The sequence below is a fragment of the Podarcis liolepis genome, assembly GCF_965112155.1.
Source record: "Podarcis liolepis genome assembly, chromosome: 3".
NCBI classification, from domain to species: Eukaryota; Metazoa; Chordata; class Lepidosauria; order Squamata; family Lacertidae; genus Podarcis; species Podarcis liolepis.
In genome coordinates, this window is record NC_139557.1 from 74,937,615 (window position 1) to 74,962,537 (window position 24,923).

Below are 24,923 nucleotides of genomic sequence, written 5' to 3' on the forward strand. Positions count from 1 at the left end.
TTCCCTCAGGGAAAGAGGAGTGGTGATTCACAAGCCTATTTTTAAGGTACTACATAAGGCATAGCTTACTACTGGGTGAATGATGAGTAGAGAATCTTTCCAGGGAACCATCCTCTGCTACTTTACAGTGTGCCCAGATGCTGGTTCATCTTCCAACCCCTTTTGCAAGAACTGTATTAGCTGTTTTCTTGGTCTGCGGAGAAGCAATTAGGCGGGCATTCGACTGACATTTGGCAATTAGATTATCAAAATGTACCAGTGCCTTGGAGGCCCAGCAAAATTCCAAAAATGTAGCCATGGGGGTCTAGTTAGTTCTGGACTATATACTTCGGTTTTATTAGACATTTTCCATAGCAGGATTAAGGTCTTTTTCCTCACACTTTCATAAACCGCCCTGGAATCTTCTGAGGAGGAAGGTTAAGGAATATTTTAAAGAAATAATTCCCAAAATAAATAAACCACCTTGTTGAAATGTCTTTCAGGTGCCAGGAGCCCACGGCACATGATATTATATGAGCATCAGGCACCCTGGGAAAATTATATTTCCCAGGATGCTGTTGCATCATTCCAGGTACCATAAAGAAGAGTTTGGATTTGATATCCCGCCTTTCACTCCCTTTAAGGAGTCTCAAAGCGGCTAACATTCTCCTTTCCCTTCCTCCCCCACAACAAACACTCTGTGAGGTGAGTGGGGCTGAGAGACTTCAAGGAAGTGTGACTGGCCCAAGGTCACCCAGCAGCTGCATGTGGAGGAGCGGAGACGCGAACCTGGTTCCCCAGATTAGGAGTCTACCGCTCTTAACCACTACACCACATTGGCTCTCGCCAGAGAAGGCTCCTTTTTTTCCTGGTGCCATCATTGCCAGAGCAAAGCATTGCAGCAGCCAAGGGTGCGAGAGAGACACCCAGTCCCCTCCATTACCACAGCAGCTGCCAGTGCCAGTTGCAGGGGGCAGCAACTGTAATGATTTTAGAACTCTTTGGTGGGGGGACTTTTTCTGAGCATTCCCCAATATCCATTGTAATTGCTGGACCTATTCTGAACTGAGCCCGGGGAGTTTACATGCATCACTCGGCAGCCCGCCCTCACAATCTGAAGTAAGACAGTCTGAGGTGCTGGACCATGTGATACTGCTGCTTGTGTGGCTAGGCTTTTAAAGGCCCAACGGCGAGCAGTTGTAGTCCTGCAGATGTTTGCCTCAGGTACATACACGCATATTTGTTTAAGAAGGCATACCTGTTCTTCTGAAAAGCATGATCTGAAAAGCCTGAAATAATCAGACTTTGGGAAGCTGCAGGTAAATCAGCATATGCACATAGGAAAATTCAATTTTATGCATAAGTTTTTATGCAGAATGTTTGGAACCAATCAGAAATAGTGGGGTGAGGGGACTGGGCATAGACCACCCTCACTTTTAGCAGCTTCTATAATTTCTGTGGTTTCTGTTCCTACTCAGGAATAGGGGGAAAGTGTTTTGATAGATCATAGGAACCGCTGACCCCTGAGAGTTTATTCCTTTTCTTTCTTACTGTACCATAATTGCCCTGACATTATTGCTCCTGACGTGATTGTTTTAAAACAAACAGAACTGTTTCAACTGGCTTCCTGTCCCAGCTTCTTAACATCTCTCCCCCCTTCTCGTGTGTGTGTGTGTGTGTGTGTGTGTGTGTGTGTGTGTGTGTGTGTTATAAGCACTTCTGCCATAACCAGGCAGGAAACTAAATTGCCCCAAGTTTTTTGCTTTTTTTTGTTGCTGATGAATTTTAGGAGCTGAATTTTTACCATGGTGAATGAGGATTTGACCTGCTGTTACTCTTAGAGCAGGAAAAGTCAAGACTCCTTTTTACAGACTTCAAGCACAACTCAAGGCTTTTCTACACTTGCTTTTTGGAGTCGTATAGGTTCTGTTTGTTTTCAGGTTTGGAGGCATGCTGCCACATGACGTTGCCATTCTTCCACAAGTATTCCAGAATAATGCACTTGGGAAATCACTTTTTCTTCTACCTTAAGGAATCCAACTTTTGTGAAACACCTGAAAAGTACCCTCAGCATAGGGTGTGCAGGCACAAACCCCAGCTGATTGGGGAAATGTCTCCTCTGTTTCTACTGCACATCGTTCCTCAATGCATTTCTTGGAAGACTGTAAAACATTTTTCACAGTACATGTGTGCGTCATGGTTGTAGCTACAAAAGCTGGTTTAGATTTCATATGATGGTGCTCGGATTGTGACTATACCTGCTTAAGGGAAACAATGACAAGGGCAGTTCATCCAGCATCAGGTATATATTTGGCATTCACTTGTCATCTCTGCTGACAGTCTAATACCACTGGCACTTCCAAGATTAGCATCAGAGCCCTCAATATCTTATTTGAATGGTATAGGAAACGCTGCCACTTTGTCACTCAGCTTTACTTTGTGCTGCCCTTTCATCTTCCTTGCAGTTGTACTTTGAAAATTAAACTTAATACCCCTTTCATGATTCATAGAAATAGATTATCTTTGCTGTGGCAATGACTATTAGATGAATTGGTCAATTGAGTCCCAATACCTGAATGAAATCGTGGGATTAAAAAGCACATCCCCTGCCATCTATGCTTATTTATTTTCACTACACCCAGTATCCTTAGGATTGCATCTTTAATTAATCATAATCTTTCACCCACTTACTCTAGCATGCTCTAAATTAACTTAATTTAATCCACTCCAAAAGGAAGGCTAAATTAATAATCTGTAATAGATAGAAGATATAGTTAACAATATATAATGAGCAATATTTAAAGAAAAACTCTTGAAAAATACTTGAAACAGTTCACAGGAAAAGTCAACATCTCACTAAGCTTTTATCTAAATATTTGAAATTCTCTCATGACATTGATATAACTTGCTCTAGTAGGAAGCAAATAAACATCTATGGCTTAGCAAGCCTCACCCCATGAAGGCTACCAATACAGGTATATTGCAATTTACGCACATTTAACTTGTGCGTATTCAGTTTTACGAGCTTGGTGATTTAAATAATAATAATTAAAAAGGGAGCAGGCAAAGGGAAAAGGACTTTGGTAATCCCATCAACCATTGACCCCAATGTGTTAGTAATCACAGCATCCTTTTCTAAATACTCACAGACTGATTGTTGAATTATCTGTTTTTGGACTTTCCCACTATCGAATTCAAGCTCACTAGTTGGTAGTTACCTGGGTCTTCCTTTCCCCCCTTTTTGAAGATGGGGACATTTGCCCACCTTCAGTCTGTAGGGACCTCACCTCTTCTCCAAGATTTCTCCAAGATCATAGACAAAGGCTCTGAAATTACACCTGCAATGTCCTTTAGTACCCTTGGGTGCAGCTCATCAGGCCCTGGAGATTTGAATTCATTTAAAGTAGCTAGGTGTTCCCTTACTGCCTCTCCTCTTGGGCTGCAGCTCCCTTCTTACATCATTTATTCTGTTCTCACCAGGTCCTGTTCTCACAGTGGCCAGCAAGATGCCTACAGGATGCCTGCAAGCAGGACATGAACATAAAACCACTTTCCCCACTTGGAGTCTCATCCTCCATGAGTTTATCTAATCCGCCTTTAAGCCATCCAAGTTGGTGGCCATCACTACATCTCGCAGTCAGTCAGGACCTTGCCCTTTCAGGCCAGATGGAAATAGACCACATCCACTTCTCTGATGTCACTTGTAAGATGTGGGAAGACCCCTTGAGGGAGACTTCTTGGGTTGGGCTCTTCCTTGGCAAAAAAAGGCAAGTCACTGTCAGGCTCTCAGTTCCAGGAGACCTCCTTCCCCTCTAAGGTGAACTCCTGTCTCTATTCCTGTCTCCTTGACAGTCCTCAAGACGCTGCTTAATGTCTTCCAGGGCTCCTACCTGGCTTTCACCTCCTCAGTTATGGCTCTCTTGTTCTTCATTGCTTCCTTAATGGGAACACACCTTTCTCTTGCCTCCCTTTCTCTTCTAATGCTTTCTGCCCATTCCCACATTGATGTGCTGGAACTTCCCTTACCCATCAGACTGACAAATGACAAATATTCTCTCCTACCATTCACTGACATCCTAATGCAGGCATCATCATCTAGGCCAACAAGTTTGTGCAGCAGTAGCTCCCCATCTATGGAATGCTCTCCCCAGGGAAGTTCGCCTGGTGCCTTCATTATACACTTTTAGGTGCCAGGAAAAACCTTCCTTTTTAACGAGGCCTTTGGTTGATCTTATTGACATCCAACACCCTTTTAGAATGTGTTTCTTGTTTGGGGGGGTGTTATTGGGTTATTGTTTTTGGTTTGATTTTATACGTGGTGGTCATGTTTGTGAACTGCCCTGAGACCTCTGGGTATAGGGCTGTGTATAAATTGAATGAATGTGCTCAGGGAAATGGCAGCATGGACACAGACCTTCATAATCACAAACTCCAAAGCAATCAAAATCAGTAGTCTTGCAGTGCTCAGAAATGAGATCTGAACCTAATTCATTTGCACAATATAAAGTAACACTTCTAAAACTCTCTAAACATGACTGAAATGCTAAATGAGTCATGCAAAGTTTTAGACCACCTTGTAGTCACTGCAGTATGTTCCTCAGCCACCAGTGTGGCCTGTTCTCAACCACAACACTGTAATTATATTGCTAGGGTACAAGCAGAATACATGGAGAACAAGCCCCGTTGTTCTTTTTTTCCTATTCTTCATTAAAGGAGCCCAATGTAATCCTGATTGCCACAACAAGGTGAAAATTGTACTTTCTTGGCTAGCTTTATCACTGTGTTGTGAGATGAGAGACAGATTTAGTAATCACAAGATTAAAAATGGCAACAGTGAGGCACCCTGGGCTTTTTTTCTTTTTAGAATTTAGAGGGGGGACCTACCAACTTACAATGTGGATGCTATTACTCTCTCTCTCTCTCTCTCTCTCTCTCTCTCTCTCTCTCACACACACACACACACACACACACACCTATAACAAGTCTAGTTTGGGAAGTAGAAATGTGAAAACATCCTCCCCCATCACAGAGATTGTCTAAGTAATTTTACCAGCATGGGTTTCTTTCCATGCCTTCAAAGATTATGTGTGTAGTAGCCAAAGAGTGGGAGCTTTGAGTTGGGGTGCTCACATTTCAAACCCAACTTCAGCTGCAAGCTCACATGAGGCGACATTAGGAAAGTCACTCTTCTCTCCATCTTGTCCCACCCACCCCTGCATCTGCAATGCAGGGATGTTAGTACAGTGGTACCTCGGGTTACAGACACTCCAGGTTACAGACGCTTCAGGTTACAGACTCCGCTAACCCAGAAATATTACCTCGGGCTAAGAACTTTACCTCAGGATGAGAACAGAAATCGTGCAGCAGCGGCACTGTGGCAGCGGGAGGCCCCATTAGCTAAAGTGGTACCTCAGGTTAAGAACAGTTTCAGGTTAAGAACGGACCTCCAGAACGAATTAAGTTCTTAACCCGCGGTACCACTGTATCAGCCTTCTTTATGATGATGCACATCATTATAAGTATTGTGAAGATCCTTATAACGCAGACAGCCCCATCTACACAATATATTTAAAGCAGTATCATGTGACTTTAAACAGTCCTGGCTTCCAACAAGTACAGTGCAGTGTACTGTCATCCAAAAATAGGAAGAGAACAGTATTTGGGAGACTGTATTCCTCACGTTGATTATGTCTGCTGATGTTGCTTCAGCTTCATTAAGCTGTTCAGTAGCTTCTCCCTTTTGATCTTCAGTTGGTGCACACTTTGGACACTGGATATTGCTGATGGCCTTCAAAGCTAACCTACATCTACCAAAGAAATTAAACAAATATTTGTACAAGATGCAGCAACTATCAGACTTCATGATGCAGCTTTGGAGGCCATTTCCAACATTCCAATTTTTAAAAAACATGGGAGATCCGACCACGATTTCCCATTTAACATATCGTTTTGCCTGTTGATCAACAGACGCTAGTGACATCAGTTGAGGAAGATAGTTAAAGGGTGCTGGTTTGTGTGTGGTGCTGGAGCAGAGGGAGTACTCTTTTTTCCTGACTGCCAAGCACAAATCATGATTTGTATTTGAAAGGAAGGGTGTAGTTCAGTAGCAGAGCATGCAGAAGATCTCAGGTTCTTCTGGGCTGGGATGGACTTCTGTCTGGAGAGTCACTACCAGTCAGTGTGTTCACAAGTGCGGACAGTATCAAACTAGATGGAACAATGGCCTGACCTATAAAGAATACAGACATTTTATGTTCTTCACTGCCTCTCTGAGAATGCTCAGTTACCCAGGGTGTCAAATTCTGAAGGTAAATATGCCACTGTGGTCCACCCTCATTCATTACACAGTCTGATGCCTTTCCCGATCCTCTTGGGCTAGCCAGCTGTCAGACTGGAGACAACCACAGTCTCAGCTGGTCCTAATTTCCATGTTATCCAATGCAGATGTAATATACAAAGTGAAGAAGCAGCCATTAGCACCCTCATGACGCCTAATATAGCTTGGGAATGTCACTGTGGGTATCATTCTGTAATAACTGCCGCACCAGAAGAGACGATGAACCTCCTTGTCTGGTACCCTCGCTCTGATGGTAGCCAACACTAAAGCATCAGACAAAGGAAGAACACCCTCTATGAAAAAATACATTTTTCAGTGCTGTGCTATGAGGGAAAAGGGGGAGTCTTCCTGACTCCAAGTCTTGCTCAATTGTGACTTCAAGTACGAACATGAATAACCATTGTGTGTTTTCTTAATCCTAGCTGAGTAAGTACAGATGTTGTTCTTCCATTAACTGACCATTTCTTCTTTGAACTGTGGCACACATTTATTCACCTCACTTGTATGATGTAGCCTTCAGTTCACCAAATGAACTTCATACCATGGGTGTTTTAAAATGGCCCACCATTTCCCAGGCTTGAATAAAAAATATTTTTTAAAAAAGCTTTAAACATTTATGAAGTGCTTTGGAATACCACTAGCAATTCAGTCATCTGAATTCAGTCATCCCACCATATGAGATTTGAATATATTATTGGCATTGGCTTAACACTGCTCCACCACCTAAAGGTAAAGGGACCCCTGACCATTAGGTCCAGTCGCGGATGACTCTGAGGTTGCGGCGCTCATCTCTCTTTACTGGCCGAGGGAGCCAATGTACAGCTTCCGGGTCATGTGGCCAGCATGACTAAGCCGCTTCTGGCGAACCAGAGCAGCGCACGGAAACGCCGTTTACCTTCCCGCCGGAGCGGTACCTATTTATCTACTTGCACTTTGATGTGCTTTCAAACTCCACCACCTAGAAGAAACCTAAATGACACGACTGTGTTCCCTGTGAAAAGAATTTGGTCTTTTGCAATTGCTTTACAAACTGGCACTCATCCTGAAATATTATTTGTTTTGTCTTTGGGAACAAAGTCTCCTCTGCTACACTGGTGCAATGCCACAGGAGCCAGTCATGTCTAATAAGATAATCCTCCAACCAGTTATTCCAGAGCAACTCATTTAGGCTTCACAGTACTGTTCCAAAGACTGAAGGCTGTAGACCAATGGTCCCCACCCTACCCCAGTCTCCCTCTAAGGAACTCTTTCACCATCAACTCTTCAGCATTGCAAAAAAAAAAAACCATGTTGGAGTACGCTGGATCTCCCACATACATAGTTCATGCTTGACACTGGTATGGCCTGGTTTCTTGGGTCCTGAACTGATTGTGTGACCTAGAATATATCTCACACATTCCCATGGCTGCACGTTGTAGGGGAAGACAGGGGATGGAGAACCAAATGTCTCCTGAAAGCCAGTTCAGACGTTTTGAGTCACAGCTGAATGTGTGAACCTATGCTATTAAAAAGCATTGTGCTGGAGGTGATATAGAAATGTGGAGTTTAGTCTTCGATAGATGGCTCACACACATGCAGGGTCTCTCAGACATCAAGAGAGGCTCGAGCTACTTCCAGGTTTTGAGAGGTCCCCTAGCCACAACACAAACTACACATAATACAAAGGGCACATTCAACACAGTCTAATCTTGTGTCATCATAACCGATACATTTTTATTAATACTTTACCTTTACCTGTTAATACTTAGGAACATTTTAGTATTTTTATTAGGATCTTAAATATTTTAATAGAACAAAGTCTATATCAGTAAACAAACAAAAAATGTCTTTTACCAAATCAGATATCTCAGTTGCTTAAATCTGCAGCTCTAAGCTGAGGCCATGTTTATGAAAATAAGTTGTGAAACTGATTAACCCTTCTTTGCTGTGTGAAGTTTTATACCTGATCCCATTCAAGAGGCATTGTCTGAAAAATAGCTGTTTGGTTTGAAATGGCTTCCACTTGCTGAGAGTGCTCAACACATGCAGTTGGAAATAATCCAAAAAGGGCTGGGGAAATAACTCTAGTGCATAGCACACAGTATAGTACCTTTGTGTGTTTCGTTTCCAATCAATGCACATTCTGTTTGTGAAGAACAAAGCCCTAATAGTGTTAAGTGAAATTTCTTGTTCATTCACACTGTTGGTATGTGATCTCCTGACAACATGTGGGCGTTCTTTTAGCCACAGCCAAACCCCAGAAATTTGATTTTTGTTGCTGTGCGGTCAGATGCAGAAGAAGGTTGATGCCATTTGCAGCCTCTAAGCCATCACGCAGTTAACAAAGGATTTGGGGAGACACAGAAACAAACAAGCAGATAAATGATAGCTTCCTCAAATAGTTTATAGAGATGTGTATAAGCACACCATGTGTGTCTATCGCCTGATTCTCACATTACAGGAACAGGAACATAACACCACTATACTTCTGCCAAACTACTGATTGCACTGGTTTCCTTTAAGTAGATCAGGGTCCTCTCTAATGTCTCTGTACAAGTTTGTGTTTCCATCATACCATTAATAAGTGATTCATGGTTCTCAATGGGCTCCAGCTGTACCAGCTCCCTGTTGTTGGTGACTCTCAGCAAGTCCTTTTCCCTTCCAGCATTATGACTAGTTCTTAAGGGCAGAAGCACATGGGCCAATATAACTGATGGAAGGGAATGTCCTTTCCATCAATTGTTTGGGTTTTTTCTAGGGTTACAGCCAGGCTCATTTACTTCTCCACCAATTTGCACAAGTCACATGACTCCTGGGATAACCCTGGACTTGTCCTCTGAGACTTGAGACTTGGGGAAACTGTGGGTGGCAGAGCCCAGATAGCAAGAAGATCTCATAAACCCTTACTAAGCCAAAACTATATATCCATTAGCACTTAAACCATAAGGAGGTCATCCCCCCATTTCTGTGTTCAAACCACATTTGCATGTTGCTGTGCATGCCAGAGATGTAGGATGTCTTCATCCAGTTTGCATGACCTCTCTGGTTTCCTCACACCTGCAGACCACCCCCAACTCCTGTTCATAAAGCTGTCAGTTGCATATGCACAACGGGCATCTCAAATCATAGAATTGTAAAAAGAAAAAGTAAAGGACCCCTGGATGGCTAAGTACAGTCAAAGGCGACTATGGGGTTGTGGCGCTCATCTCGCTTTCAGGCTGAGGGGGCCAGCGTTTGTCCACAGGCAGCTTTCCAGGCCATGCGGCCAGCATGACTAAACCACTTCTGGTGCAACGGAACACTGTGACAGAAACCAGAGTGCATGGAAATGCCTTTTACCTTCCTGCCACAGCGGTACTTATTTATCTACTTGCACTGGCGTGCTTTTGAACTGCTAGGTTGGCAGAAGCTGGGACAGAGCAATGGGAGCTCACTCCATCGCGGGGATTCAAACTGCCGACCTTCTGATTGGCAAGCCCAAGAGGCTCAGTGGTTTAGACCACAGCGCCACCTGCATCCCCGTAGAAATGTAGAGCTGGAAGGGACCACAAGAGTCATCTAGTCGGCACCTCAGCTTAACTGCAAAGTGAATGTGGGTTACATTTTCAAATCAGGTAGAAGATGGCTTGAGGCAAAAGGAACCAAACAGCAGTATTTTTCACGCAACTACAGAATAGATATGGATGGCTAACATCGTGCATACATAGCATGGTGGGAGCATGCTGGAGGCAGAGTAATGTAAACAGTAAAGTATTCACAGCATCCCCTACAGATATAGACTGAGCTTGCACATAGGAGATGTGTGAGAGAGAAAAAGATTAAGGAAACACAGAAGGCACAGAGCTATCCATTCTATTCATTTAAATAAAATTTCACCCTAAAAATGAAATCTTCATCCTGCACCATACATGCAATTTAAACATAATTGCACATAGATTGCCTTGTGCAATTTATTCTGGTTCTGGTCTTCTGTTCATTGGGGTGGGGGGTGAGCAGCATGCAAAATCCTTGGAAATCCTCCACAAGGCTTATAATCACAGCCTTAGGGGACTGAAAATTATTTTGAAGAGAAAAAGAAAACTAAGATTCTCAGGAGGATATGGAATTTATTTATTTATTTATTTATCTATCTATCTATCTATCTATTGCATAGTACCAGCACGGGACGCGGGTGGCACTCAGTGCCTAGGACTTGCTGATCGTATGGTCGGCGGTTCAAATCCCCACGGCGGGGTGACCTCCCGTCGTTCGGTCCCAGCTCCTGCCCACCTAGCAGTTTGAAAGCACTCTTAAATGCAAGTAGATAAATAGGTACTGCTTTATAGCGGGAAGGTAAACGGTGTTTCCGTGTGCTGCGCTGGCTCGCCAGATGCAGCTTTGTCACGCTGGCCACGTGACCCGTAAGTGTCTCCAGACAGCGCTGGCCCCCGGCCTCTTAAGCGAGATGGGTGCGCAACCCCAGAGTTGGTCACGACTAGCCCGTACGGGCAGGGGTACCTTTACCTTTTTACCAGCACTCACACTTACGCCGTTCCATCACAGAATAATGGGATATGCAAAACCTAGCCCAACAGCAAGTGAATGTTTGGGGTGAGTTATTTTCTTTCTGCCGCTTCGGCTCTTTCTCGTATTGACAAAAATTGCTGCTGTCAGTTGGGTTCAGTACATTTCTTGATTTCAATGCATTTAGTATTGGCTGATGTTTCGTCTGAGTAAACAATCCAAAGTGTTTACACTGGGGAGAGCTTGTTTAAGCAAAGCAGCAGCAGCAACAGCAGCAGCAGTAGCATGAAATGCTGTTTGGATTTCAAGCAAACCTTTGTGCATCTAAAAAAGTACGCTTGCTTTTCTACGCCTGATGCAAACAATGAAGGAAACACAGAGGATAAAAGAAAGCATGAGGTTTCAGCCAAAATTCAAATGAAAACCTCTTTTCAGTTCATTTTTAAAAAATAAACATAAAAACAATCTGGAGTTCATTCCCCCACCCCTATAATATTTATTTTATTTACCACATTTCCATATAACCATTCAACAATGTTTCCAGGGCCCTATACAAAGGCACACATGTTCCTGCACTTTTGTAAATTGTATAGGGTTGGGCAAAGACCAAATCAGCTGCAATTAGGTCCCACTGAAATGAGTGGGGAAAGCTCATTTTGACAAGTCCCATTGATTCCAATAGGTAGCAAGTGCCACTAATTAAGCGTTGATCCAACCTGTTGCTGACTAGTCCCTTGTCTCATGTTGCTATAACAGCATCCCCTTTTCTAGCAGTTTTAAAGCTAGTCTGCTAAGAGAAAGAAACTGACATCTCAAGGATACCAAAAAAAAAAAAACCCCTCCACAGATTGTACACCTAATCCCATGGAATTCAGTGGCTGCATCAATAAACAAGGATTGGCTCCAATCAGATCTAGGTAGCCATTTAGGCTACTGTGAATGAAGGTGTCTTCATGGAAAGGTTCAAGAACATAGCAGGAAATTTAGGTTTGCACACTTATAGTGGATTAAAGCACCCTGTCAGCCCAGTGCAACAAATTCATTTTTAAAATAAATAAATAACCAGACGGTTCAGGGTTATTTATAATACCACACCATCAATGGCCAAGGTATTGGACATGAATTCCCTTTCTGGACTAAACCCTTTCAACAAAACCAGGCCCGCCAGTCTGAAAGGGAATGGTCTTGTGCCATGGTTGTTGGTACTGAAAGCAGCCGAGAGTTCCAGGAGAACCAATAGGGACACTCCCCTTGTCCCGCCCCTTTTGGAACCTGCTCCCTGTGGCAAATGATTGATGTCTCTTTGTGGCAAGGCAAACTCTCACTGTAATAAGAAAAAGAAAATAATGAGATAACTTTGCCCACTGAATAAGTACTATGGGAAGGAACCAATTAAAGGATGAAGACATATAATATAAATCTTGGGAACATTAAAGGAGGTCTTTAATTCTGACATGATTCCTCATTATTGAGTCATCTGGAAGTATTTGCTCTGGAGCCTGCGGTACTTTTCTGCAGAGAGGGCACCTGTTCTTTGTTTCAGGTACAGAGGGAGTTTTGGATTGCAAATACCTGCCAGGAAGCAGGTGGGTGGACGGTCCTCCCTTTGGATCAGGGACTAAGATGGATGAGATTTGGCTATTACCACTCCTGAAATTCTCAGTGATTCCATGACTTTGCCAGATGTGTTGTGATGTTTGCATCATTTATATATGATTGTTCTACTGCATTACGACTGAAGAATTGATAGAAAACAATACACTCATGGCATTTTATGGAGGAATGGTGCTCAAGAACCATTATTTAGTCATCCACGGTGGTTTTATAACCCTCAATAAATCAGCACGACCAAAGGAGAAGATGTTCTTTCCAAACTGTACTTTCTACTATGGCCTGGTTCTCATTACTGCAATATGTATCCAGTTTTATTTGCTTTTATTATGAGCATCCTAACATGTGTACATTATGTGGAGAAACAATTGATAGTGTTACAGAATGCTGAGTTTTATAGCTAATGCTTCAAAACATGAGGGCCTTGTGCAGGAAATGCTTTGCTGATTGCATAGCCCATTGGTATATTGCCTATGCTGAGTCACAGTTTTTCTGCATCTGCTTAACATAGCCCTTCTGAGCACACAGAGGCATATGCCAGGAAAAAAATTGGATTGCTTTAATGAAAGCATAAATATGGCGCTCTTCTGAAGTTGGAACAAGATGCTATGGTACACAAAGGGTTGCCATATTTCAAAAAGTAAAAACTAGGACCCCCAAAAAGTTGTTGTTGCTTTTTATTTTTTAGGGAAGACCCCAAAATTGTTGAACATTATTCAGGCAAACCCCAAAGTTGTTGAGCTTCTTCTTTTTTTACAAAAATGCACTGCCTTTCAGAAATATCCCCCAGACGTCAATTCTGCCTTTGAAATCCCGGTAATGACTGGATGTATGGCATCCCTTGGTACACAAGCAGCGGCCACCAAAAATAAGAGCCATGTTTCTCATTCCCCGCTTCCTCTCAGATGTCCACTACAACTTACCCAAATCCTGACATACTGTCAGCATGGTCTGCATTTCCCTACCCTCTTAGTCATTGCATGTGTTCAGGTTTTTAGATTTTTGTGGAAAAACATGTGCTTTGCATAGCCTTGCCAAGGAATATAGGTGCAGGAGGTATTCTCACATACCGTAATTGTCCATAGGATTGCAGCCATACAATGTAATACTGCACGTCTCTACTCAGAAAAAAATTCCATTTTAGATGAACCTTGGTTTCACGTAAGTGTGTGTAGGGTTGCAGCCTGAAAGTAGGCCTCTCTTCTGCACAATATTTTTTTTGTATGAATTTTGTTCCTTCACAGAACAGATGACATAAAATGGGCCTAGAGGGGAAAAAAGAATAACAACCTCTTTATTTGGACTCAAAATTATTCCCCAGAGCTGAACTTTTTATTAAATAAATAGATAAATAGATAAATAAATATAAACAAACAATAGCTCTGCTGGTTCGCTTACTGGAACTAAGACGCTGGTAAATTCCCAGAGAGAAAAACTTGGTAGATTCAGGTAACTGTAGAAACAGATGCCAAGTACAAGTCTGTGTGGCTTAAAAAAAACACCCACCCTAAAAACTGGTTGACCCAAATAAACAATTACGAATCAGAGCTTCATTTATATTGTTTTCTCTGGCACCAGCAACACTGGCCAAATGTTAAAGATCAGCATTCATTCCCTCATTCTTCAAACCACCTAAAGAATGGGAGCACCCTGGAATGAGAAGATGTGGGCCTTGCTTCTGTTCCTGCGCCTCAGGACAACACTCAGCGCTGTAGACCTTCCATCAGCATTTGATTTCTCTGGCACTGATGCAATTTTGAATGTGAATGGAACTCACATGGCAGATGGTACATAAATGCTTGTGGGACTGTTGGGTAGTCCTGGTTCCTGGAAGGCTCTAGACTCCTGGAGGCAATGGCAGTTCTCCTGTGATAACTGAAAATCACAAAATAAATGTTGGGCTTTTTATTTTTTTAAAGCCAGTTGGCAAACGTAACTCTGCCCTCCACCCCAAGTCATTTTGGAAGCTCCTTTGCACCTGTACTGCAGTGGTATTTCTAAAACCCAAGTGAAGACTCTCTTATTTATATGTTTTAAAACAAATATTTCTTCAGAAAGCACTTTCTATTTGGATGTATGGATGGCCAGACCTCAAAAAAATGAGTTAAGTGTTTTTTCTAAAAACAAGCCAAATATTTTCAATGCAACTGTTTTTTTTTATTATTTGTTTAGTGAGAACACACTGGCCTTGTAGAAAATGTATATAGACATTAATAATTTTCATAGATTTTATAGGAAAATATTTGTACTGTGGTTTTCTAATATAACAACATTAAGTATGTAAATAATTGCACATGATTTTTTTTACAAGAAATCTTAAACGTTGTAAACTCCTATTTCTGAAAATATTGCAATTTATAACAGATTAAAAGCTTACCCAGCCAGAATGATCACCATGCTGTAGAAGCCCCATATACTCTTATGCTGCAGCTGTTTGTCATGACCCAAGATACCTACAGTGAGTTCGGCATCAACTTGTAGGGAGAGGGTCCAGCTGAGAAAACAGCACCCCAGACAGAAGCACCAGAAGCAGAGATCCCCAAACCTGAGACCTTTGAGCCAGGACTCCCAAAGTGGAACTGAACCCAAGGGCCTTATGTGCCAAACCTGCTCACCACCTTAGGCGGAGTACTCAGCAACCAAGAATGGAGAAATGACAAGAGTGCCAGACTCTAGACCAGTATTCCCAAGCTTGGGTCTCCGGCTCTTTTTGGACTGTAACTTCCATCATCCCTGACCACTGGTCCTGCTTTCTAGGGATGATGGGAGTTGCAGTCCAAAAACAGCTAGAGACCCAAGTTTGGGAAAGGTAAAAGGTAAAGGACCCCTGGACGGTTAAGTCCAGTCAAAGGCGACTATGTGGTTGTGGTGCTCATCTCGCTTTCAGGGAGCCAGTGTTTGTCCACAGACAGCTTTCCGGGTCATGTGGCCAGCATGACTAAACCACTTCTGGTGCAATGGAACACTGTGATGGAAACCAGAGTGCACGGAAATTCCCACCACAGCGGTATCTATTTATCTACTTGCACAGGCATGCTTTTGAACTGCTAGCTTGGCAGGAGCTGGGACAGAGCAATGGGAGCTCACTCTGTCATGGGGATTTGAACTGCTGACCTTCCGATCAGCAAGCCCAAGAGGCTCAGTGGATTAGACCACAGTGCCACCTACTGCTCTAGACCAGGCATAGACAAACTCCGGCCCTCCAGATGTTTGGGACTACAGTTCCCATCATCCCTAGCTAACAGGACCAGTGGTCAGGAATGATGGGAATTGTAGTCCCAAACACCTGGAGGCCCGCAGTTTGCCTATGCCTTCTCTAGACCAAAGGGCTGGCCGTTTAAGAATCTCCATGCAATGGGACAGGGCCTGGAAGAACTAGTCATGCTCAGAACTCTGTGAGGAAATGTTTTCAATCAGAGGGCCACATTCCCTCATTTGGGGGATGCATGCTAGTGGTGGGGAAAACTGGGTCAAAATTGGATAGAGTAACTGGTGTACAAAGAAGGATGCATTCAAGCCACACCAAAGCTATGGGTCTGCGCGTGCGCGTGCACATGCACACACACACACACACACACACACACACACACCCTTCCCTCTAAGGAAGCAAGAAGCCTTATCTTTGTTCAAGGACACATTTCAGCCAGGCCAAAGGACTCAAAGGGAGCATGAAGCAGGGCATTAAGGGGTGTGGTCTAGGGAGAGTTTTGAGAGCCAGCTGAAGAGGCCTGGAGGACTACATTCAACCAAGACTAGGGTTCCCCACTCCTTCTGGAAGGGATCAACTAGCCCTCAGGACTTGTCAGAACGTCATCTTTTTCCCTGGGACCTGTCCAGGGTTCTGAAGGATTATCTCTGACTCCTCTTGCCTCCTTATCCTGTCTCTTGACCTTTAAGTGAGTGGCAGCCCAGACTGTCAGATCCCTGCTTGATCCAGATCACGGCTTAACATACTTCTCTTGATTCCTGTGAAGTGACAGGACAGGACACAGTGACTACCAAACTAACTCAATGTAGTTTTCCTTGTGTGGAGCAAAATTTTCCATTCATCAGGTGCGTGGTCATGGAACTCCTCTGAATGATGGAGATAAGCCTACAGCTTTCAGCTGCCATGTGAATCATATAATGTGCTATGTCATCTGGTAGCTATCATATTTATCTATCTCATTTGACTTGCTAGTCACGTGATGTGTACAAAAAATGGAAAAGGGGGGAAACCACCAAGGAGGAATTCAAACAAATAGCCAGCACATGTAGACACAAAGTCAGAAAAGCTAAAGCACAGAATGAACACAGGCTTGCTAGAGAGGTTAAAAGCAACAAAAAAGGCTTTTATGGGTATGTCCGTAGCAAAAGGAAGAACAAAGAAACAGTGGGGTCACTCAGAGGAGAAGATGGTGAAATGCAAACAGGGGACACAGAAAGGGCTGAACTCCTCAATGCCTTCTTTGCCTCAGTCTTCTCCAATAAAGAAAACAATGCCCGACCTGAAGAATTTGGAGCAAATGATTCAGCAGAGGAAACACAGCCCAGAATAACTAAGGAGATAGTACAAGAATACTTGGCTAGTTTAGATGCATTCAAGTCTCCAGGGCCAGATGAACTGCATCCAAGAGTATTAAAAGAACTGGCAGATGTGATCTCAGAACCACTGGCAGTCATCTTTGAGAATTCCTGGAGAACAGGCGAAGTCCCGGCAGACTGGAGGAGGGCAAATGTTGTCCCTATTTTCAAAAAGAGGAAAAGAGAGGACACAAATAATTATCACCCAGTCAGTCTGACATCAATACCAGGGAAGATTCTGGAGCAGATCATTAAGCAAACAGTCTGTGAGCACCTAGAAAGGAATGCTGTGATCACCAATAGTCAGCATGGATTTCTGAAAAATAAGTCATGTCAGACTAACCTGATCTCGTTTTTTGACAGAATTACAAGCCTGGTAGATGAAGGGAACGCAGTGGATGTAGCCTACCTTGATTTCAGCAAGGCATTCGACAAGGTACCCCATGATATTCTTGTAAAGAAGCTGGTAAAATGCGGTCTTGACTATGTTATCACTCAGTGGATTTCTAACTGGCTGACAGACCGAACCCAAAGGCTGCTCATCAATGGTTCCTCTTCATCCTGGAGAAGAGTGACTAGTGGGGTGCCACAGGGTTCTGTCTTGGGCCCGGTCTTATTCAACATCTTTATCAATGACTTGGATGATGGACTCAAGGGCATCCTGATCAAATTTGCAGATGACACCAAACTGGGAGGGGTGGCTAACAACCCAGAGGACAGGATCACACTTCAAAACGACCTTGACAGATTAGAGAACTGGGCCAAAACAAACAAGATGAACTTTAACAGGGAGAAATGTAAAGTATTGCACTTGGGCAAAAAAAAATGAGAGGCACAAATACAAGATGGGTGACACCTGGCTTGAGAGCAGTACATGTGAAAAGGATCCAGGAGTCTTGGTTGACCACAAACTTGACATGAGCCAACAGTGTGACGCGGCAGCTAAAAAGCCAATGCAATTCTGGGCTGCATCAATAGGAGTATAGCATCTAGATCAAGGGAAGTAATAGTGCCACTGTATTCTGCTCAGGTCAGACCTCACCTGGAGTACTCTGTCCAGTTCTGGGCACCACAGTTCAAGAAGGACACTGACAAACTGGAACGTGTCCAGAGGAGGGCAACCAAAATGGTCAAAGGCCTGAAAACGATGCCTTATGAGGAAAGGCTAAGGGAGCTGGGCATGTTTAGCCTGGAGAAGAGGAGGTTAAGGGGTGATATGATAGCCATGTTCAAATATATAAAAGGATGTCATATAGAGGAGGGAGAAAGGTTGTTTTCTGCTGCTCCAGAGAAGTGGACACGGAGCAGTGGATCCAAACTACAAGAAAGAAGGTTCCACCTAAACATTAGGAAGAACTTCCTGACAGTAAGAGCTGTTTGACAGTGGAATTTGCTGCCAAGGAGTGTGGTGGAGTCTCCTTTTTTGGAGGTCTTTAAGCAGAGGCTTGACAACCATATGTCAGGAGTGCTCTGATGGTGTTTCCTGCTTGGCAGGGGGTTGAACTCGATGGCCCATGTGGTCTATTCCAACTCTATGATTCTATGTGTCACACAAGGTTTCTGAGGGAGCAAAAACATATATATAGCACTGTGGGATGCATACCCTCCACTTCCACAGCTCTTCGAAGTAGCATTTCAGTCCTTAGGGAGATATGAACCCTAAGGACAAATGTTGGGAAAGAGCTGAGATCTTTGGATGAAGGGCAGTATACAATTTTAATCAAATAATAAAAAATAAATAACAATGCTGGGAGGAACACGGTCATACAAACATTGTTTACTTATTTTATTGCATAAAATTTATACAGCACTTAATTGTCAAAAAACAAACCGCAAAGTGGTCAAACCTGAAAGCATGCCAGAGATCCATGAAGGAGAGTTAACTGACCCTTCCTGCCATCAGCTTCACCTGGAATAAACCCTGAGCCACAACACAGCTTCTGGTCTGCAAGAATGAAGCTTTGGGTGAACACCTTAAACTTTCACAATACAGGGGGGGGGCAGTTTCCACATCTTTTCTAGGATACTTCATTGATACTTCATTGTTAGCAGGATTCTGATAGTTTTGGTCTTGTCCAACTCCAAGATCTTAGAATAGTCTAAGATTTACTTATTATTTTCCCAAGAGATGTTGCTCTTTTATGCACGGCCTGCCTAACAAGCTAAAGAACCACCAAGACCAGTACAAAACATTTTTCTGCTTAAGGTGCAGTACAAGATCAGGGGTAGGCAACCTAAGGCCCACGGGCCACAAGCGGCCCAGAGGGGTAATTTAACCGGCCCATGAGCCACCCCTGAACCAAACTGCCTGCTCGGCGTGGGGGACTCGCTTCCGCAGTGCCGGAAATCGTGGTGCCGGAAATCACATCTGTGCATGCTCAGGTGCCAAAAATCGTGTCTGCGCAGACACAGACGCAGGAAATTGTGGCTGTGCACACTCATGCACGTGCGTGATCCAGCCCACAGAGGGATCTCCGCTGGAGTGAACCAGCCCAGGTGAGGTAAACCTTGCCAACCCCTGCACAAGATGATGCTCCCCCACCCCAGTTTCAAGTACAAAAGCCCGTTGAATTTTATTTTAACTCTAGCAGTGAGGTGGCATCCTCCACTGTACTTGGGGTTACATGGCTAGCTTAGGGAGTGTGGAACTGCGTGGTATGCACATCTCTGCCTCCACTAGCACCCCGTCACTCAGTTACTGACACCCAATGATAGGACTGGCCCTGAGAACCACAGTGCAAGGGCATTCTGGGAAAGCATAGTTTTGTGGAATAGAGCTAAACCTTGACAAACCTACGTACATACTGTCAGGAAATACTGCATGGCAGAGTCTGGGTATGGGGCCTAAGGAGCTTTTGCCATAGTTTCTATGATGCCCTTCAGGCCCTCCAGTTTCCATGACAATTTAGGAATCACACTGAACCTCGCTCCTCGCCCCACAACTTTGACAGTATTTCCATCTGTTTTCTGGTGATGGCATGCCAGAGCAGAAGCCTCTCTTCAGGAATGAATTAGGTATAGCTTCAAACAATAGGGAAGTGTGTGTACACAACGAAGTAGCCTCAGATTTCTGGTTTGAACCCTGACATCTTCCAGACCTGTTCTGATAATACTTTGCCAAAAACATATAATATATAGAATAAAGCCACAATGCTTGAAAGTTGGAGAAATAAATGCTGTATCTAGGCTGATTTTCCCACCATATATGTGCATGGCTGCAGTGGTTAAGACAATGATCAGATAAATATAGTCCTTTTAAAAGACAAAGCAATGATAGAAACTGTTGCTACTGCTAATTTTTATTGCCAGATTCCTCAGTCTACTCTGGAGTTTGAGCTGAGGGAAGTGAATTTATTTCACACTCAGTATGTTTCTATGAGCAAAAACAAGCTGTTCTGCTCATCCCTCATTATTGGCCATAAATATATATATATCAACAAATATGATCCAAAGAAGCATCTATCTGACAGCTTAGTGAACCCACTGAAACAAAGACATACTACAGGTTCCACTGCCATCGCACACACATAAATTTACAAACCACAAAATACCAGTCAGAGTTCAGGAAGCTGTCATCATTCTAATACAAATGCTCTAACATATGATCTGTGAGAAAACGGTTATGTCTCTCCAGAGGATCGGCATGTGTTGCAATAAATAACCCAGTTTTATCCAAGCAGCATCACAGCACACACTTGATTTGGCGCTAGATCAAGAACGCACATTCCCTCAGCAGCCCCCCATCCCACATTCTTGACTGCTTTCCCAAGTTAGATTCAATAATGCACTATGCTTAGCAGGGCCCAAAGCAGTTTTTCTCCAGCAAACAGCAATGCATACAGGTAAGAACTTTTCTGCACAAAATACAAACTAAGATCTAGTTCTCAATGAGAACTAGGCTGGACTCTACTGCTTCTCACTGGGCTGTACTGCTTGAGAGTGTAGGTTGGGTCTCACATGAACAGATGCTCTTCCATTAACAACAAAACAAAACACTGCCCCAAGGTGTAACAGGGTCCCCTTCAGGAACACCCTCAGACAGAAGCCTCTGAGCACATGGATAGAGAAGGTAACCTCTAAGTGTTTGCACAGGGGCTCCTTTCCAGAGTTGCACCCTGTGCTGGGTGCAAAAGATCCCCTTCAGAGGGGACCCTCTGGCTCCAAGGGTCATCTGTAGGGAGAGGGCTTTTACACCCTGTTTCAGCATCAGTTTTTGCAGGTATTGTCTCAGAAAGCAGCCTACTAGAAACCAGATAATTTTAGTGATCATTGGTACAGAGGCTGTTTTCTATTGCTGTACCTGAGGGGGGGGGGGGACTGTAGCAGAAGCCACCCCCAGAGATTCTTGGACTGATACAGACCCCTGAGGAGGGAGAGAGGGTGCTATTCAACCACAGTTTCCCCATGTGTAGAGATAAAGCAAAAGTCTTCTCCAGCTCAGATTTTAACCTATCCAGGGGCTTCTAATACTCTTGTCTCCTCTGTGATGAACATTACCAAGTCTCTGAAACATTTTTCCATGCCTGATCCTGGCAATCTCTATCCCATGCATTGCGATATGAGCCCAGGCCCAATATTTGAGCGGTCTTACCGAGTCATATATTTTGATGAGGCACAGTGAGCTGTGGGAGTTCGCAGTTTATTCTCCCTTCCACCCTCCACCCCCCGTTCAAATCCCTCCATCCTTAGTCAGAAGCCCAGATGCAGATGAGAACTTGGCCTTGGAGGCTTTGCTGTCTACTTTTCCCAACATTTCACCCTAAAGCAGCATGTCCAGTTCTTCTCTTTAACATTTTGGACAGACTTCTACACGTTGAGTGGGCGTTTACAGGCAGTTAACCACGGTTAACTCACCTGAGTGCTATAACCATTAATGTGGTTCCCAGAACTATGCATAAAAAGCTGGCAAATTTTTCTAGTGTCCATTACTATTGTATTGCACATTACTGAATTTCACCAGCTACTTCTACAATAATTGTTTGCAAAACCAAACAACTGCAAGGGAACGAAATGCCGCCAAATGCAGTCACCCTCTGAAATAAAATGAGACTGTTCACCTACCAACCACCATATAGAGAGAAACTGCCTTCTGACAGATTAAATTAATTAATCTAGCCCAGTATTGACTAGTTTCACTGGCAACAGTTCTCCAGGATCTAGGCAGAAAGAGGTATTTCCCAACACTGGCCACCTGATCCCTTTTAACTGGCGGTGCCAGAGATTCAACCTGGGACTTTTGACATGCAAAGCATGAGCCCAGGTGCCACAAGCAAAGAACAAATACAGAAAGTGGTGGCTCCACCTCTCCTTAGCCCTTCCCTGAGAACAACTAGCAAAACAAAATTCCTCATGCACTCTGTTTCTCCACTTACTTTGCTTTTTTGTAGGGGCAGGGAAAGTCAAGCCATGGTTGGGTCACATGCTCCTCATTTTTTGTTTTACTAGGATGGTGAGTCCTGGGCGGTTGCATTTTCCATGGCAGCCACATGTTTCCCATAATGTCCAGCACCAGCCTTATGCAAGCAAACAGGCATGTTTGTGTGTTGCTGTTGTTTCTAGAGACCGCACTTGTTTCCTAATCGTGTTGGCTTCCCCTTACCTCCCACGAATTTGTGGGTAGGTTGGGTCATGCTGACCCATCCAAATTAAGGAGCTTCTAGTCTACACCAAGCTAGGCTCTTTTGCACACAGTGGGCCCCCTTCTTTCTTTCTTTCTTTCTTTCTTTCTTTCTTTCTTTCTTTCTTTCCCTAAACCCCATGCCAAGGGGGCCCCTTTCACAAGCATCAGGTAGTTGTCATGATCTGGAACACGGGTGGTGCTGTGGTCTAAATCACTGAGCCTCTTGGGCTTGCCGTTCAGAAGGCTGGCGGTTCAAATCTTTGCAACGGGGTGAGCTCCCATTGCTCTGTCCCAGCTCCTGCCAACCTACAGTTTGAAAGCATGCCAGTGCACACTTGTGCTCCAGGGAGGTCACTTTGGTGCTGCTAACACAGCAAAAACATGGGAAGGAGCAGTTATGAGTTACCAGTCTCTGCAGCCCCAGCAAGTGCTGTGATTCTTCAGTAGTTTGATTTCACCTCCATAGCTGCACTCCATTGTCGAGAGAGAGAGAGAGAGAGAGAGAGAGAGAGAGAGAGAGAGATGGATGGCAACCATTCTTTTTAAAAAGCTATGAATGTATTCAAGCATTAAAAACAAGCCAACATACATTTTAATCCAAATACAGATAAAAATCAGTAGTTTTAAAACAATTATATGTAATAAAATTAGATTTTAAGAATCACATGTTGGGGTTATATGTAAAAATTACTTGTTTGAGATAATAACCCATTTAATGCAGGAAACTTCCCTTGATCGTTTTATTTATTTAGCAACATGTATATACTTTTGTGGTGGTGACAACCCTAAAGTGATTTACATAGAACAATCTAAAATATCCTTTTAAAAAATATTAGTGAATGTAATGTTAAAAACAAGTCAATATAACTTTTTATCCAAATACAAATAAAAATAAGCAGTTTCAAAACTATAACCTATAGTAAAACTACATGTTGAAAATTGCATGTTAAAATCACATGTCTGGAAAGGCTTGACAAAACAAAAAAGTTTTTAGCAGGGACTGAAAACAATAGAGTGAAGGTGCCGACCTAATATTAATGAGGAGGGATTCCCAAATTGCTAGTTCTGGATACAATAGAGACTGTATACATGGAAATGCAATTTGTAGGTGTCATAATCTCTAGGCAATGTCAGATCACAGTCACATGGAGTTTTCGGAGCAGCATTTATAACTTCAGGAGATTTGTATTTCAGAAATCAACAAGACGGAAACCTGCTTCTAACATTTACATTGTAGCTATGCTTGTAAAACTGGTGCAAAGTCCCAGCAAGACTTTACTAGGCTGATAATGCCACAATTTCTCACCTTGGGGTGGTGGAACATACAGAATTGAACTGGTGATGAACTAAGGCTTTTGGAGAACAAACTTGCACTTTTAAGAACTTCTGGGCTGATTTCAAGCTGAGCTGAAACCTCTCCGAACGTCAGACCCAATTTATGATTAGGCTACCTGGAAAACTAGCACCACTCCTCCACATTGCCCCCATTGCCCCCTTCTGTTTCTCATGGAAAGTAGACTTCAGTAGGTCACAGCATCACTGTGAGCCTCTTCCTGATATTTACTGGGAGTCCCAGGAAACTATTGTTTCAAGAAATTGTGGTACCCACTGTGCTGCTGACTAAGGAAGGCAGTCGCTACTACTGATGCCACATACATTTTGGGGGAAAGGATGGGACAATGTGGGGGGGGGGAGACCCACAGGCTTCATGGTGTTTCCCTGTTGGGGCTGGGCTTGCAGTGGGGGTGTAGTAGGGAGCACATGGCCTCCAAACAACTCTCTATGTTCCAACTGGGATTATTACCAGACCTGGAGCTCGGATCTTAAAATAGAGCTTTGATTTGAATTAAACCAAAATTCATTCATTTTAAATGCAACTATTCTGAAGTCTTACTATCAATTCACACATTATCTTTCAAGGGAATATAATCACCAGATGTGGTTTTAATAATAGAGAATTTAAAAGAATAAAAGCTTTACTGAGTTAAAATAAACTTCTTCATAAACAACATGGTTCCAAACAGTTTGACTGAGATTACATACTGACTCTGCTTACAACCGAAGCAGACAGACTCTCACTGAAATCTTACAGAGAACACAAAGTGAAACTGGCTGCTCAGTCACATGTCAGAGTGACTCAACAGTTAGCAGTTAGGCCTGAATAACTTTAGTAGGTCCAAATGATTGTCCAGTCCCAGCACTTCCCAGCCTGCTTGGCTGCTTCTGCTCTCATGTGTCTTTGTCACATGACAGGTTTTGCCACCTCAGGTTTATTCACTGCAGGCACATTCATTCAGAGTGAGCCCACTGAAGTCTAAGCCTGCCTTTGTC